General features: G+C 32.5%; 1 pseudogene; it reads right to left on the minus strand.

Moving 5' to 3' along the window:
- LOC136831004 (piggyBac transposable element-derived protein 3-like) overlaps positions 1-8,724 on the minus strand; it is a 16,221-nt pseudogene extending 7,497 nt beyond the window's left edge.
- Positions 8,725-17,500: the final 8,776 nt, after the last annotated feature.

Here is a 17,500-nt window from a genome sequence, read left to right on the forward strand (position 1 = left end):
TATATATATATATATATATATATATATATATATATATATATATATATATATATATATATATATATATATATATATATATATATATATATATATATATATATATATATAGAGAGAGAGAGAGAGAGAGAGAGAGAGAGAGAGAGAGAGAGAGAGAGAAAGTGAACGTTTCGATGAAGGCGGCTAGCAGTAGTCACTGGAAGATCCTTTAGAATAGATTATCTCCCTTTAATTGTTCCAGTTTGAAGATGACACATTCATGAAGTCATTAATCTGAGCTCGCTAATCTCACCTAAATTGGCTTGAAAATTATATGCTCCCTTCTGAATTGGTACTATGTCTCGCATGACAGATTGATATGTTTGTTATCTTGAGCCAGCATCTTGGACTTTTTTTAGCTTTATTCATTGTACTTTAGTTTTTTTTCTGCAGATTTTTTTGATTTTTTACTTTCCCTCCAGAAGCAATTGAAGTTTTGGGTTTTGTTAAAAATATTCACTTTTTCTTATTCCCTTTTAATTTTGTAAAGCCTCTTAACATCACAGTAGATCAGGGGCGTGTCTCCCTGTGAGGCAGTGTAGTTCCGCATGTAATAAAAGTTTAATTCAAGCATAATAAACTGACAAAGGTACTCAACGTTACATTTTATATGGTTATAGTTGATAAGCTTATGGAAAAGTTTCTATGTTTCCCAAGGTATGTTAACACCTTTTCGTTTTATTAATTTTTTCCTGACTTTTGTAAATTCAAGCGATGAAACATACTGATGCTGTTCCATTTTGAAGTACCTGATAGAGCCAAAAAGTTCTCTTATATGAGCAGAGAATAAACAATCACAATCATGTAGATCAGTTATGATGTCACAAAGCAAGACATGCTAATGCAGAGATAAGTGACAATCTCTCTCTCTCTCTCTCTCTCTCTCTCTCTCTCTCTCTCTCTCTCTCTCTCTCTCTCTCTCTCTCTCTATAGTACTGTCTTTTCAATAAGGTGGTATATAATACATGTCCAAGAATGTTTTGAAGTAATTCTCGAATATTTAATGCTTATATATATGAAATGAAGCAGGAAAGTTCTCAGGAAAACAAATTTCATAAGGAGCGTATTCTACATAATAGAACTCTATTCTGTCAATATATATTCTAATAATTTTCATTTAGTTTTTTTATCACAGAGTTTAAGAGAATAAATATAAATTGACTTCAAGAAACGCCAGTCTTGTGAAAAAACAGTTCTGGAAGCTTTTGTTAACCACATACAATATTTTGGGTAGATTACAAACAGATATGAAGTATTGAGGTTCTGTGAGTCGTGTTTCCCTATTACTTTATGTAAATCGTATAGATACTTGGTCATATAAGAGAGAGAGAGAGAGAGAGAGAGAGAGAGAGAGAGAGAGGGTTATTCCTCAACCAGTTTTAGGTACGTTAGGTCGACAAAAGAATGAAGGTCGCTGTATACCAGCAGGACTTCTCATTACTTAATTAACAGTCAATAATGTGAAGAAGTCTAAGGGATTTACAATCCTACTTGAAATGGACCGTCTGTATAAAAATGGAATTATTGTATAGGTTGCGTGGCCAATTTAGAAAATATTATGACAAAATCCTATATTATGCCAATCAGTTTAGGTTATTACTGTATTAATTTGAGTGAAAAAAGATATTCTTTAACTAACTGCTAATTGGCGAAACGTATATTTTATTACACATCTAATTTTACTTATAATATTTCTTTTCTAACTCTTTGAAAGCATAATTCTTTAGAATTCTGTTAGTAAAATCAGTTACCTGAGAGGTTCAAACATAAAGGAACATAAATGCAATTCCTAAAACTAGATTTTTCTGATGAACAGAAATCGATATCTCTTAAAATTCATCCCACACAAAAAAAATTTATTTTTTAATTTCTGTTGTAAAATCACGTTCAGTTTATTTAGATAGGTAAAACGAAAAATATATTTACAAACTATAATAAATTAATAGAATAAAAAATCATGAGGTGCCTTCTGATGCCTATAGGGCGCACAAGGCTCCCCACACTTTCAGATCCACAAGACAACAATGCCTCCTGTCATGCATCAGTTAAGGACAGATAGCCTTGGAGCAGTTATGGCATCTAAAATATTTTATGCGAAATCAGCTGACGTCTGTTTATGTTTCAGAAGTGTTCTAAAAACTAATAGGAAAAGTTACCTTGAAAAAGAAAAACCAAGAATTTTGAATAATTGACTGATACTTTCCCTTACAGCCCATGAAATATCTGTCGGAGTTGAGAGAATATCGAGAAAGCGGCGATGTATTGAGGCTGCAGATAAGGAAAGGAGAGGGAAGAAATTGGACACTGTCAGGTGGCTTTCTGGGAAAGAGAGGCTTTAATGAGAAGTAATCAAAACTGGTTGACAGACAAAACAATATTACTTTTCATGACCTTTCCTCGGCAGATTTTTCAGATGGAAGCTCTCTCTCTCTCTCTCTCTCTCTCTCTCTCTCTCTCTCTCTCTCTCTCTCTCTCTCTCTCTCTCTCTCTCAAATAAATCGCTATATCTCCCCATATTCCAAAAGCGGACATTTTTGTCTGTGACAGGTGCTCTTGAAGATTGTTATCTGCAGCTGACAGTCCCCAAACAGTCATATATTGACCCAATTTTTCAGCGGGAATACCAGGTACAAATCATGATCCTAACAAGATGTTTCTTCGCCTTTCTCAGGTTATTTACTCGGTATTTGGGGAACCCTGTAGTTGGATTTTGACTTGAATGGGTGGTAGGGGAAAACTCCCGTAAACTTCGACTCAAATATATACAACGCTGATCTCATATTCGTGTTTATTGCAGATATTCATTTAAAAGGATCCATTTTTTTGCTCGTTCTCTCTCTCTCTCTCTCTCTCTCTCTCTCTCTCTCTCTCTCTCTCTCTCTCTCTCACAGAATACTTGTGTCCAGAATTAATGCAACCCTTTATTTAGAACTGCAGATAGGAAGGGTATGATCTCATTAGATGCCGGAATGTTTTCAGAGTTAAAGAAAATGGACGATTTTGACCAAATGCCAGTAAAAGAGACAGAAAAAGTAATTGATTTTTTTTAATGGTCCTTTTGGAGATCTAAGATAGTTTGAAATTTAACATAAATATTTCCATCTGGCTGTTTTATGCTGTTGAAACCAGAGCAATTAATTAGTGTGCCTGTTTTTTTTTTTTTTACAATATTTCCTCGAAGAAATATGTGATTCAGTATTAAAAGACAATAGAAACCTTTGGTGATCTATTAAACTTTTATCGATATCTGGGAAATGGAAAGCATTTCAAATGGGAAATTCATTTAGATTTCATTCATTGGTCATATCGGGGAATAGGGAATAGACTAATGAATCAGATCTCAGATTGATCAAGAATCTCCAGTCAATTACACAAATATTAGTGATGTGGTAAAAAAATGTCTTGTTTTCTCTATAACTTTCCAACTCCTTTTCCACTTCTACTCTTGTATGTTTTTAGCATTATAGGTATATTATTTCGACTATTCCAATAGTTTTTTTAATAAATAGGGAATATAGAAAAAGTTTTTCTCCATGGACACATTTTTTCTTTTTTACAGGGGCGGCAACCATTTACAAATGAATCTAAGTTTATATACTTTATTGTAATGATGACCAAGACTTGCTCCTTGTATTACTATATAATGAATTATTTAAGGAACAGAGGAGAATAGAGGGTTTATATTCAATATAGCGTATTGTTACGTGTTTATAGAATTACTGTGTTTAAATCTTGGTAGTTTTATTTTGATTTTAATTATTACTGCTAAATATTGTTGGTAGGTTTAATGTGTTATAGATTTTTTGTTTATGAATTAGTTTCGTCTAATAACACACACACATACACACTCAAAGAGAAAGTCAGCGCCGCCGCTATGTTACCCTCCACGAGGTTGACTGCTCCCATGTGGTCTATACAGAAAATGTGACAAAGATTGACCTTTGCGTCACCTACCAGATGCAAACGGCGTAATCTCCGAAGATTATTTATAGACGATGCAGCGGATATCGAGAGAGAGAAGTGCTCCGAACACCACTGGGGACAGATGTCCTTAACCTTGCCTGACCCTCGAACTTTCCACGTGTTCGACCCCAAGGTTCAAACCAGTATACTTTTGTAGTGGCATTTTAATTCCCTCCTCCATCACAGTGCCGTATCGAACGAAGACACCGTCAGTTTGACGAAGGTAGTGTACCACAATAAGGTTTCTTAGTCAGCCACGATTCCTATTATTTCTCTGTCTGATTTTTCATTTATTTTCCATTGTGCGATCACCTTCAGTAATTTCTGTTGGAGCATTCACTGTTAATGTAATTATGCATTTAGTGTTGAACTGAGTTACTGCATGCCATCTGTACATTTCCCTCAGTTCCCTTTGAGCGTCTTATTGTTCTGGAAAGTAACCGTCATGCATACATATTGCAGATAGGCCTCGACTGTGGAATCTCTCGGCTCTATCCATGTGCAGTTCCCCTTCTACCCCACTGCGATGTTCCTGTTATGAAGACATCATCGGCGTAGAATATTTATTCTGTGTAGGATTGATTCATTTAGCAGGTCGTTATTATAACCTGACCAGTAATTCGCCATTCTTCTGATATATGATTGTTATGTAAATATAATTGGTTAAAGAGAACCCTTGAGCTTCCGTAATTTTCCCTCACATGAAGAAGGCCCTAAGCCACAGATTTCCCTTGTTCGTCTACGAAATGTCCTAATATTGAGTCAGATGTAATAAATATAAGGAACTCCCTGTGTTCATCTGTTGCCGCCCAGAATCAAGTAAGTATCCCCTTTCAGAATATATATATAAATATATATATTGTATATATATATATATATATATATTATATATATATATATATATATATAATATGTATATATGAATTATATATTATATATATAAATGAATTTCTATCACCATAAACATTATATTATTCTTCATATGGACAGTGGGATATTGAAATATATACATATATATAATAGTAGTGGAACCTAGAAAATGAATTTCTATCACCAGAAACAAATTACTCTTATTCTTCATTGGACAGTTGGAGATATAACTCAGCAGAGTGCCATATATAATATATATATATATATATATATATATATATATATATATATATATATATATATATAATACATATATATATATATATATATATATATATTATATATATATATATATATATATATATATATATATATATATATATATATATATATATATATATATATATATATATATATATATATATATATATATATATATATATATATATATATATATATATATATATATATATATATATATATATATATATATATATATGTGTTTATATATATATATATATATATATATATATATATATATATATATATAGATATATATATATATATATATATATATATATATATATATATATATATATATATATATAGATATATATATATATATATATATATATATATATATATATATATATATATATATATATATATACATACATATATACACATATATATACATATATATACTATATATATATATATATATATATATATATATATATATATATATATATATATATATATATATATATATATATATATATATATATATATATATATATATATATATATATATATATATATATATATATATATATACATATATATATATATATATATATATATATATATATATATATATATATTATATATATATATTCATATATACATTATATGTATATATACACACACACAAAAAGGAACACACACACACAACACACATATATATATATATATATATATATATATATATATATATATATATATTATATATATATATATATATATATATATATATATATATATATATATTATATATGGTTTGGTGTGAAAGGTGTGCCTTCCATTTTCAGCATCCATTTACAGCTTGATGGAATGGCGGGCATCATTACGGAAGTGTTCCATGGACTTATGTGTGTGTGTGTACCCATCTGAATTAATCCGACCTTTACCATGCTTCAAAGGAAAATGTGAGGATAGCAAAAATTTATTTGTGATATGGAATGAATTTCTTGACATCTGATAAGCCATAAGGAACAGGTTTGTCTAGATAAAACTGCCAGTTCAGTGACATACTTTTGAAAGTGTAAATTTTTGTTAGTATTTTATTTGATTAAAGATGAATAGTTATAAAGTAACAATTACCATTGTTAGGTGATGTAAAATATTCACTAACTATATTAATTTAATAAATACAGGGTATATCTTTGGACGTGGAAATTCTTAGAATGTTTTATCTCTATTTCTAATCAGTTACCATATCTAATAGAAGATATATACAAGATTATATTTTTTTGTTGGCAATAGAGGGAATTTACTTTGGACTTTCATGAGTGTTTGTATTGAAGCTTTTCCGAACCTTTAAATATTGGAAAACGTACTGTTCGTTACCAATGATGTTTTATATAACAAAACAAAGGTGAAAGAGTTGATATTGGTATCCTGATTTCATTTGTCAACTCCTGATTCGTTTCTTATTTTTATCCCTTTCAATTTTTATAACAACAAACGCGTTATCACCCTTCCTTGTTATTGTCATTAGATCACTTTTATTATGGTTTTATTGACAGCGTCCCATTCTCGTTCAGCAGTATATGACCACGTAAATGGGCATTGCTGGTCACAGTGGATACACTGAAATCTTGTTCTGTCCGTTCAGGGTTTGAATTGAAGAGAAGGCTATTATTATTATTATTATTATTATTATTATTATTATTATTATTATTATTATTATTATTATTATTATTATTATTATTATTATTATTTGAGAAACAAATCCACAGTTTAGTATGGATACATATATTTAAAAATAAATCCTTGCAGAGAGCTTTCGGGAATCTGCTCGATTCTCCTTTTCAATCTGGCGCGGTGATGTAAAAACACCAAGTAAAAATACAAAAACTCAAAACAAGCGAAGTTATTTATAAAACAAGGAAACGGTCGTTAACTCTTTACTGCCTGAATTTTTTCCGATTTAAAAAAGAATCTAAACTACATTGTTCTTACTTATTAGGGGCCAAATAAACAATTAATCACAAAATTTCAACCTATTTATTCATAATAAATTTTTTCTATAACAGAGTACTAAAAAGTCCTCTCAGGCGCATGACAGCTTGGAGACAAAATGTCATTTTCTAAAGAAAACTGAATATTTCTTTTTTCTAAAAAAAAAAAAAGAGGAAAATCAAGTGGTTGACATGAAAAATTAAAGAAATATTCTTTCTATGATCATAAATGCCAAAAAATACGTAATGGTACCGACCCCCGAAAAAAAAAAAAAAAAAATTTTTTTCTTATGAGGCTATTCCTCTGTTTGGTATGGAAATCAAGGAAACAGTTCCTCTTAGCTTCGCAGCACAAGTGTACTTCACACTTGATTCAATACATGCTTACTTTCCCCTTACACCCAGGCAGTTTACATGTCCCTCGGTTTGGACTAACAGAAGGGAAGTGTGCAACGCTGTCAAGTCTTATATCTTTATCAGGAATTTTCTTAGCTACTTTACCTTTTTTCTTCTTCTTGGCAAAAGTAGCTATAACAGAACCTGAAGGGCTTCCTCTTTTTTTAAGTCATGTCCTTTCCACTATACATCAGGGATTTGGAAAGTCTGATCTTGACCTCACAGAGTGTGTTCTGTTTACTGTTAGGAAGTCCTAATTCAATTGCCGAGGATCTGTACAATAGCCAACAGTACTACAGTCATATCTGTCAAGTGAAAAATTAATCTATGATAGTATTTCTTTGCTCTAAATGCCATCCTATAGTAAGAAATTAATTGGTAATGCAAATCCAAGCCTCCGTTGTTTTTGTTGTAATCTGTGACCATAAAGGGTTTTGGAACCTCAACAGTATCTTTGATATTCTTGTCATATCTAGCACACTTATCTGCTGGGCATGGTGTTGAAAAAGATGACACTAAGCATACTGACTTTGTGTCTGACCACTTTACAACTGAAATGGTAGTGTCTCCGCTATTAGCATCCCATTCGTCATAAGAACCCCGACCTTTTGTTATGAGCTGTTTATCTGACTTGAATGCTAGACCTGGTAATCTTCTTTGTTGCACTGTGCCACAGCACCATATCCCCCTAGAAGCAAGATGTTCAATGAGAGGTAGAGAAGTAAACCAATTGTCAAAATACAATTTGTGGTTCTTCATGCAAGGTATACTTTCAGCAAGATAAAGAACTGAATTTGAACTTGCTTTGAGGTCCGGAACATCGGGCTTGGTCACAGGTTCTACTTTGCCAGTGTATGGCATAAAGTCATACACCATCCCTTTGCCATCAGCTAAAATGAATATTTTATACCCCCATTTATGTGGTTTTTGGATGATACTGCTTCATTGATGAACGTCCTTTGAAGGGGACCACCTGCTCATCTACGCAAAGATTTTCTGTCATAGGTATCTCCTGAAATTCTGCTCTCAGATGAACAACTAGTGGTCTAACTTTGAATAATTTGTCAGTGTTGTCGTTAGTTGTATTGTCAACAAGATGTAAGTTTGCTTTGATTTGCTCCCACCTATCTCTACTCATTACTGAAGTCACTGTCTCATCCACCCCTGACCAGTGCCGTGGTTTTCTGAGGATAGCCCCGCCAGTCTTTTGGAACATCTAACTGGTCCTTGCCCGATGCGGTCGTTCTGATGGTTATCAACAGCATAGGCGCCGGCAGCTTCGGTTACTGGAAATAAGCGAATTACCTGAACGGGAGAAAGAGAGGCAAGCACAGCATCAGATGTGGCTAACGAAACACTATTATAGAGTTCTTTATTCTTGAATCCTTTAATATATTTTCTTGCAATAAGATTGTTGGTGAATTTGTCTCCCTGCGTAAAAGATTTATTGGATAAAGTTCTATCTTACTTCTAAAAATTACTTTAGATTCTGCCCAATTTATGCAGTGGTCGAACTTTATACTGTGACTAAGTAATGCATTGTTTTCCGCGTGTACATTGTACGCCATTTTGTGTTACCCGATTCTTGTGAGCAACCCTCCACCGCAGTTATGTATGAACCCATACATAACTGTGGATTTGTTTCTCCATTCTAAGGGTTATACTATTATTATTATTATTATTATTGCTAATAGATTCACAATTTCGTGAAAAACAATCTGAGTAATAAAAATCATCCACAATTATATAGTAAATATATTACTATGTAAAAAATCGAAGACTTTCGAACACCTGAACGGTGTTCCTCATCAGTGTTAACGTTAAAATGCAAAGTGAGGGTAGTTTTTATGAAATCGTTTTTAAAAATTAGGGCGGGGCGAGAAGATAACAGCCCATCACGGAAGTGCTGGTCCGGGTGTTATGTAATGCCAAATTCAACAGGCAGTTGCGCCAATCTCTGATCTTCGTACTTGCGATGTTGCATCTGCCTGCGCTGCATAGGTGCCATAGTCGGAACCATCCACAGGGACGTCGGCTATCTGGAGAGAGGGAAGAGGAAGCAGAGCATCAGGTTCACACGGTCAACGTCAGTTTTGAAATTAAAATGTTTAATGTAGTGTTTGGCAATAAACCAGTTGATGAAAGGGTCTTCATTAGTAAATGACTTATTATCTTCAAACGATATTCCCATGTTTATGGCAGCACCTTCAACTAATCTTCTCACGTGAGAATCGTCACTTTAAAAATAGTTCGTGCACCACCCCACAAAAAATTAATTGGGGTGGTGCAATGAACTATTTTTAGTTAAAGAAAATATAGTGCATCGAAATATGAGTTATGGGTTCAAAAAACTTGACATGCCCTTGTTGTAGAGAGAGAGAGAGAGAGAGAGAGAGAGAGAGAGAGAGAGAGAGAGAGAGGGAGAAAACTTAAAAGTGAACTTCAAATGTTAAAGCTAATGGAGTACGATGTTTTCCTCTTAACTCTAAGAGCAGAATTCCTGAGGAGATTTGGGTGGCAGATATATTGCTACTCCGAGTTCTTATCGATTTATAGCACTGACTTTCCCGAAATAAAGGTGACAGACAGACAGACAGACAGAGGAGAAAAAGAAAAAGCGCACTTGGAAAAAAGGTCAGTGAATAATAGTTTAATTGCATGCCATTATTTCTAATCGAAAACGAATCTTGTTTTTTACTGTTTTGAATAGACTCGGAGATAACCGAATATATGTGATACTTAATGATCGAGAGACATAGATGAGAGGACAATTTCTAAGCCTAAAATATTTATTTGATATCGTGGCTTCCTAGTACGGTGGCTCTCTGACTTGCGCAAACAGGCAGCGTAACTTAAATACAATCAAAGTGGGATTGATAATAAACATATGTTCGTATTTCTGAAGCATTTTGCTCCATAATCGTTTATTATAGTTAATATATACTTATTTTTATGGTTCGTTATCCTTCGTCGTTGTTCATCTTCTTATCTTTATTTTTTTTTCTTTTTGAGATATCATAGATACACCGGGGATTTTCTTATAAGTACTGAGGGTTCAGATCATACACCGCCTAATATGAATAGAAACTTTAATTTGTAATTCTCATTCAACGAGCAATTCATGTTTTTCGAATACTCGCTCAGTGGATATAAAAATAATGGTCTTTTTGATCATAGCATCTTTTTTCTCGGAAAATGAGGATTTCCTCAAATTAGTCGTCCGCAGAGTAAAATGGGAAAAAATACAATTTTTTTCTCTCAATTTCTACCGTTTAGACTGCAAATCAATTTTAAGCCGGGTTATTTTCCCATTCGCACCCATTAATAAATTTTTAATATGATGCTCGACCAAACTCATTGTGCTCAAGGCGATTTTTAAATGTTAATTTTTATGCAATTCAAAGAAGTGGAAAAATACTGTCGGTGCTTAAATGAGTCTCTCTTAGGGACAAGAGAGAGAAGCGAATTTAGAGTTGAGAAATGAAATCAGGATTCCAATATAAAGTCTTTTCACAATATAAAACATCGGTGGTGACGAACAGTAAGTTTCCTAATGTATAAAGGTTTAGGAAAAGCTTCAATAACAGTTTAGCTCTCTGGCAACAATATTATTGTAGAGTTTGTTCATAATTACTATTATCACCGCTCTGTTAGAAAGTTAATGATATCAACTAGCAAAGATAATAAGTTTCCAGGCAAGAATGCCAAATCTTCCTCTTCCTCTTCCCCCTTTAAAGAAATCATTTTCCCGGAATGTGTCCGCCATCTTTTCCTTTCCATGAGAGCGTCGTTATACTTGTAGCCAGAAATAAGGAGCAATTCGCTTTCTTAATTAGGTGGCACAACAATGGCTCCGTCCCATTAGGTTATCATGAAGTGATCTGCCTCGACTCCAATTCATTCCTGGAATCTCTGCTTCCAGTCCTTCCACTCGCCATGAATGGAATATGTTACTGATTATAAAAGAAGAATAAAGAGTGAATAAATGGAGAGGTGGAATGGGGTGTGTGAAAGAAAATGGGACTATTCTATTTAAGCAAATGGGAAGCACTTTCTTTTCGGGAATAAAATATAATCAGATTTTTAGTTCCCGGACTTTCACTCGTTATGAATGGAAGAGTACTGAATATAAAAGGCAAGTAAAATGCAAATGAATAGGGAAATTATGCAGGCAATACGAAAGGAAAATAGAATGTTTTTCAAGGAAAATTTTAGAAAAAGAAAGTTATGGTACATCATTTTATATGATTATACTTTGTGTTTTACTAACAAGGTAAAAAAAAAATACATTACGGAACAAGGCTCTAGTATTGCCAAATTAAGAGTTGGCCTAAAAGTCATAGTTCATCGGCATACTTATTATTCAAGACCTGTTTTACCTTTTTAATTTGTAAATCCTCAGTAAGAAGAGTTTTAAGTATGGTTGCATGGTAATTCGATGCTTCAGCAGCATGCGTAAAAGCTCTCTTTATCCTCCCAAGACACTTGGGTCATCATCATCGTCCTAACTGTAATACTCATACTTTCAAAGCTTTCACAGATTCATTCGCAAATTACCTGGGAAGTAGTTATTGCAGATCATGCACTCCAGAGAGAAATTGAAATTTAGATTACATACATGTTTTAATGTGATCAGTTTTGTTTTTCTTTTCATAAGGACACTGATACCTTCATCTTTAGTTTTCTATAAAAGAAAACTATTGTAACGTCTTTGTCAGTCCGTCCGCACTTTTTCTGTCCGCCCTCAGGCCTTAACAACTAATGAGGCTAGAAGGCTGCAAATTGGTATGTTGATCATCCACCCTCCAATCATCGAACATACCAAATTTCAGCCCTCTAGCCTCAGTAGTATCTGTTTTATTTAAGGTTATAGTTAGCCATGGATCGTGCGTCTGACTGACGCACCTTCACTTAACAGCGTCTTCGGAGCAACTGATCGCTGCCCCGTCGTAACTGAAAGTTTCATACAGCATCATGCGTTGTACAGAAAATCGATTGCGCCAAAGAAACTTCGGCGCATCTTTTACTTGTCATTATTCTGTCATTAATAATAGTATTTCTTTTAATGCAGTGTAATTATATATCCCTTACCTTAATTATATCGGCTTTTCTCTGAGGCGTAAGCTCAAAATGTATAAGAACTTCTCAAATTACGGTAAGGGTTGGATTTACTCGGAGGATTTATTTCCAAGACATTATCTCATAGTGACAAACCGTATACCTACCGTCATTATATGAAGCTGATCTCGGAGACGTGAGATCATGTCTTGGTCTTGACGTCAAGGTTGCAGGTTCAGGAGGAAGCTGATTCCAGAGATGGTGGAGCTGAATCCGGATATAACTGGCAGAGCCGTGTGAACGTGGATCAGGTCCCCTTAGCCGATTAACTTATCTCACAAGTTAATGGTTTCTTTATTCTTTTCTTTTCTTTCTATATATTGACTCCTTTCCCATATATATTTACTTTCTATTTACCGCTATAGATCTAATTTTTTCGCTTTACGTTTCTTACCTTGGGGAATATTTATAGTAGTGCAATTATGCTAATGCAGATAAGCAAAGAACGTTGAAAGAGTTAGAGTAGTCACAAACACTAGAGATTATGAGTCGGTAATTAAAAATACATGTCATATGACATGCACAGCGCCATTATTTTCATTTCTACTAACTAAAGCAAAAAACATAACAAAGTAAGAACATTGAAAGAAAAAGAAATAATTAGGAGGTGCTTAATGTTATGAAAGAAGAAACCAAGATCAGGCGGACTAAGACAACCCTGAAACCTCACTAGGGCATCCTCTTTCGACCCATCTATAGCATCTGAGGTCGAATGAACTCAGTGTGAACTGATAATTAGCCGTTTAGGATTCCAATAATGTAAAAGTACATTATCGTCTTCCCCATCCTTGAAGCCTCCCCTTGTTTCAAGGGGTAAGTTCCGGAGAACTGACCCCCAAACAAACCTGGGTCCCTTCGTTCCCAAGCAATATATATATATATATATATATATATATATATATATATATATATATATATATATATATATATAATATATATATATATATATATATATATATATATATATATATATATATATATATATATATTATATAGATATATATATATATATATATATATATATATATATATATATATATATATATATATATATATATATATAACAGTATATATATATATATATATGTATATATATATATATATATATATATATATATATATATATATATATATATATATATATATATATATATATATATATATATATATATATATATATATATATATATACAACACACAACAGATAGGTGATGGGGCCTTGTGGTTTGATCAGTAGTGTCCTTATTTACCAAGTGAAGGAACCTTTTCGACTCATAGATTGGGGTGGGTGAATGGATTCCATGTAACTTTCTAAACGAAAAACCATTACATAGTTTCCTGAAGGCAGCTATTTATCTGATGGCCAGATAGACGAGTGTGGTGGTCGCAAAAAAAGGCTAAAAGCGACGTGGTCTCAGATCGCTCATCCCAAATGACTTTCTGAGACGCGGAAGAACAGCCCCACTTACCGCCACTTCATTCCAAGGGGGAAAAGGCGGAGGTGACAAGAGTACGCGTTGGTGACAGATCATCTGACGAGCAAAATGTTACGTCAGAAAAGTTGATTTTCTACAGTTCCCTTAGGTCATCTCGTTAATTCTTAGTATATTTCACCCCATCTCACTTGCTAAGAACTGGGTAACACTTTCGGGAGGCAACACCCCAAAGGGAAAAAGGCTTATGGTAAAATAAAAAGTTCAGAAATATACACAGTTTCATAAGTTTTTCCCTGAAACAAGAATGTAAGCGAAGATAAAAAAAAAATTACGAGAATGATTACGATGTATAGGTGTAGATTACGCAAAGTTTTACTCTTTAATTAGATGATCTTCTTTGGGATTCAGATAATTACGGGTATTATCGTGTCATTGGTATTTTATGACTTTTGTCAAAATCTTGTTGATTTTTTTTTTTTGCAAATTGTAGGATTTATTCTCTAACGGCTTGTAGCTGGAGATCTAAAAAAGGTAAATAGAATTATTGTATCAGGAAGTGAACTAGATAGCTGAAAATGAATGGTAAAACCTAAGTTGAGTAGATGCCATTATTAAGTCTCTTATGAGATTCAGTTGTATCACTAATTGTTAATTGTTTTGTCAAACTGTTAGGAAAGACTGACTAAAAGGAGAAATTAAAATTCTCTTCTCTCTCTGGTGAAAAGTTACATATCCTTCAAGCATTTTCTCTCTCTCTCTCTCTCTCTCTCTCTCTCTCTCTCTCTCATGCACGCACATGCATGCTTTGAGATTGCCTGTTGGAAGTAAAATTTGCGGTGCTTTATCAGTATTAATATTTAACTGTCTGCAGTCTTTGATGTCCAGGTTGCATCCTCTTTTCAAACCCAAATCCAACAGGCCAGTCAATTCATGTTATTGCGAGATGCAAGCAAGTGGCTCTTTGAGGCGTTTCTTTATGACCGAATATAAAAGAAAAAAATGCTTTTGGGAACGGAACTATAACAAAGACATTAGCTACATATAGCTCACATTGAGTGACCTATTTTTGTTTGTTTTTTTTGCTTTGTTTGTGTATTTCTTGCTAACCATGCAATTGTTTGTTTAAAGTCAGCAATATATTTTTTCGCCTTTTTCCAAAATCAGTTAATGTATTTCATGACGTAACTGGGTAAACGTATGTCAGTTAAATTACAATGCTTCATAACTAGAATCCCCCTCCCAACCCCATTATACCTATATTCACAGCCTTTTACTTATGATCAATTACATGGTTAATACACTAACACCGATTCAATTTATTTCGTTGTCTAGTTATATAACCATCGTATCGACAGAAGTCAAGTATTTGTCTTTTGGGGACGTGTATGCAGTTACATCTGAATCATAGCAACGGGTCATACCTTCCTCCTTTGTTTATTCTTACCATGATGGTTGGTGATACAGTTTCATTCTGTCCATTTGGTGGCCGGTCATCTCATGTTCTCTCCTGATTGCTTACGTAATAAAGGAAAACACAAACACCTCATGTGCAATTCACACTGGTTCAGGTTCGATCCCGAAGTGAATCAGAAACTGATGTATATATATATATATATATATATATATATATATATATATATATATATATATATATATATATATATATATATATATATATATATATATATATATATATATATATATATATATATATATATATATATATATATATATATATATATATATATATATATATATATATATATATATATACACACACATACACACAATCCATTATTTTGACATATCTTTTCAACCTATTAAGCCATAGCGGCGCATGAAGCAATATATAAACTGCAATAATATATTGAACTTTCGCGCGATTTATTATCACGTATGAACAGACATATTGGATGAATTCATGCATACGATCCGAAAAAAAATTTCATTTGATAAAACTGTACGAATAGGCTGAAAATATTGCATCCATAAATTCGTTCAACACAGCTACAATCATACACCGTCAGGAAAGGCCATATTCTGCTTTTAACGCTAGTTGGAAGATACTTTAAGGAAAAGGATGACGTTGAAAAAGAGCGAACACTCAGTGCCGATAAATATGAGACTACAGAGCATTGCAGAATCTAAGCAAGTTTGGCAGGTGCGCTTTCGCTGAAGGTGGAAAAAGTAACTGCAACTAACCGTATATGTGTTGTGTATAATATGGTATATTTTGCTTATTGAATGCTCGCCAAGATTTCGAATTCGGCACCTTTTCAACGAACATATATATAATAGATAAATCAATAAATTGATGTTTATATAAATCAATGAATAGATAAGTACATATATCAATATATATGTATATGAATATATATATATATATATATATATATATATATATATATATATATATATATATATATATATATATATATATGTATAACTTGAATCACGAAAAAGCTGGAACGTGATGAATATATAAATAAAGATAAAATCACAGAGAGCAACTTAGAACTTAGGAGTGCTGCAGGCCTTTCTGACACTAGTCCTTTATTATAGAGACTCTGCTAAGTAAAGGACTAGTGTCGAAAGGCCTCTAGCACTCCAACTGTTCAAAAATTCTGGGATTTTATCTTTATTTATATATATATATATATATATATATATATATATATATATATATATATATATATATATATATATATATATATATATACTGTGTGTGTGTGTGTGTGTGTGTGTGTGTGTGTGTGTGTGTGTGTGTGTGTGTGTGTGTGTGTGTGTTTAATCATTAAAATGAGTTTTCCCAGGTCAAATGAAGGCAATATTGTCTGTCTGCAAATACAGACATTCGTCAAAGAGCAGTGGTGACTATAACTGTTTGAAGTAAGTGGATATTCTTGTGATTAATTGTAACTTTGAATCGAAGACTGTCATGTGTTTCTTTCTTCTTTCTTTCTGCTTTTCTTTTCTCTTCTTTCTAGGGCTGAGCTTTCTTCAGGTTTTAATAGCACTTGTTTCAAGTTCATTAATGATTTCAGTGATTTGTAAAAAGATGTTGCTCAGACTGTCACATCAAATGAACAAACAAGCAGTGTAAATCGAAATATCATTTTGTTTTTTTTTTTTTTTATTTCGTTTTGCGGTATCAGAAGAAATCATACAGCCATGAATGCATTTCTCAAAGTTAGGGTATTCTAGTACTAAGTAAATAGATAAATAATTTCAGATTTATCCAAATGAAATAATCAAATTTCAACAAATTGTGAAAATCATAGGCTGAATACTTTTGGTTCGGTTTTATGAATTAATATCTTCTTAAAGTTATTAATCAAATCATATTTTAAATTATATAATATATATATATATATATATATATATATATATATATATATATATATATATATATATATATATATATATATATATATATAT

Source organism: Macrobrachium rosenbergii, chromosome 48 (genome assembly GCF_040412425.1).
Source record: "Macrobrachium rosenbergii isolate ZJJX-2024 chromosome 48, ASM4041242v1, whole genome shotgun sequence".
NCBI lineage: Eukaryota > Metazoa > Arthropoda > Malacostraca > Decapoda > Palaemonidae > Macrobrachium > Macrobrachium rosenbergii.